Genomic DNA, 1,858 nt, shown 5'->3' with positions numbered 1-1,858 from the left:
GGAAGATAAAACACTGAAAATATTCCACATGGAGCGGATATTTAAACAGATATTGGATTATTTCAGTGGGTGTTTTTAAAAGTGTCTAAAACATGTGTTTTCTCGTGGCCTTGTGCACAGCAGCACATAGCTCTGCCACTGTGCTGGTCAGCTTTCCTAACAACTGGGAGTGCGCTGAACAGAATCTATTGTGGGTAATATACCGAATATTCATGAGTACGTCACACAACCCTCTGTCAAAAAACCTGAACTATCTCTTTAAATAAAACGTCACATTATAGATACTAAAGAAGCTTTAAGTGACTTCCTCACTATAATAACAAATCTCCCAGAGATCCATTCATATTGATGGAAAGGCTTTGTGTTGTGGTTCAAAGCTCAGTTTAGAAATTCAGATTTTGCTTGAGATAAAGTGTAGCATTCGGAGGCTCGTTGGTCTAGGGGTATGATTCTCGCTTTGGGTGCGAGAGGTCCCGGGTTCAAATCCCGGACGAGCCCTTTGGAATGATGCACCGTTTGTCATTAACAATATATGTCAAAGCAGACCTACCAGCATGACTAAATGGGTGTTTTATTTGGATGCTGCGAGCTAGCACATGAAGAAGGGTGACAAATGAAAACGAAAACCAACGTGAACTGTCTTAGTAAGGTTTCTTTGTAAAAACTTTGTGTTCTGTTTTACAGCTCAGCTCAGAAATTGAAATTTTTCTAGAGATAAAAACCAAAAATTCACGGCTTGTTGGTCTAGGGGTATGGTTCTCGCTTCGGGTGCGAGAGGTCCCGGGTTCAAATCCCGGACGAGCCCTCTGGCAAGTTACAGCAATAACACAACATGTGCCTCCAAATAGATACACCAGAACAAATACATGGTTGTGTTATTTGGATGCTGTAAGCTAGCATATACAGACATGTGACAAATGAGAAAACCAACATGTACTGTCTTGGTATTGGGGGCGACAACATACCTTGAACAATTTGTCAGAAATACAACTGCTGTATTTGTTTATCGCTTTCTTTTCATCAGGTCACGACGTTTTAATAAAGGTCACATTTGCATCACATCCAGTATGCACACGCATCATTTCCTATGAAACTCTAGACGAACAAGAATAAACCACTATATAAAAACGTAATTACTTTGCAGAATGCAAATGCACTGAATGACAATTGCTGTAAAAAAAAAGGTGGCTATCAGTTATGGGGTTTCATTTTCTTGTGCCTATCTTAGAAAAATGTCATCTGTTCATGCAATTAAGATGACATACACACAGGGTCGTGATGAGATGCGTTCTGCACCCATGCCTTATGGACTGACACTTTGTATTTCAGTCAATGTGCAGCTTTAGCACCTAAGCCCCCAAATCCATTTTATTATTCTCCAGCTGAGGAGAGGCCGACTCTCACCAAAAGGAAAGATAAATGATGGAACAAATGCTACAAATGATGCTACAAAAACAATAAATATCACATTTTTTTCTTATAAATTTTTCGAGGTACAGGACTTTCCTCTAACGTTGCGGTTCCGTCGTGGTTCTAAACAACCTGCTCACTGTCCAAAATGCCCTCAGCATGACTGTGACTGAGGGATTTGAATTGGAGATTGAGCTAGAACCACGGACTATGGCGACACCACATTTGTTTCAACTTCTCTGTTCGTTTTTAGCTCATTACAGGCCTGAAGATTTTCTGGCTGCTATGATGGTCACAGTCAGTGGTCCAAGAAAAAGGCTGAAGAGGTCCTGCTGAGTGGATGTCTGCATACTGCTGTAAAAATCACTAAAACACAAGAAAAACATCAGCACAGGAATGTCATATTACATAAAACCCCAATGAGTTCACAATGGACAAAATATGAAAA

General features: G+C 40.2%; 2 non-coding genes across 2 annotated transcripts; both read left to right on the top strand.

Moving 5' to 3' along the window:
• The first annotated feature begins 426 nt into the window (after nt 1–426).
• trnap-ugg (transfer RNA proline (anticodon UGG)) lies at nt 427–498 on the top strand. The gene has a single exon. It is a non-coding gene; the product is annotated as a tRNA-Pro (tRNA).
• Nucleotides 499–733: 235 nt separating this feature from the next.
• trnap-cgg (transfer RNA proline (anticodon CGG)) lies at nt 734–805 on the top strand. The gene has a single exon. It is a non-coding gene; the product is annotated as a tRNA-Pro (tRNA).
• The last annotated feature ends 1,053 nt before the right edge of the window (nt 806–1,858 follow it).

This window comes from Seriola lalandi, unplaced genomic scaffold (genome assembly GCF_002814215.2).
Source record: "Seriola lalandi dorsalis isolate HSWRI2012SDOR001 ecotype SW California unplaced genomic scaffold, Sedor1 jcf7180001956149, whole genome shotgun sequence".
Lineage (NCBI taxonomy): Eukaryota > Metazoa > Chordata > Actinopteri > Carangiformes > Carangidae > Seriola > Seriola lalandi.
The sequence above is the reverse complement of the archived record's forward strand: the minus strand, read 5'-3'. Positions and strand labels throughout refer to the sequence as shown.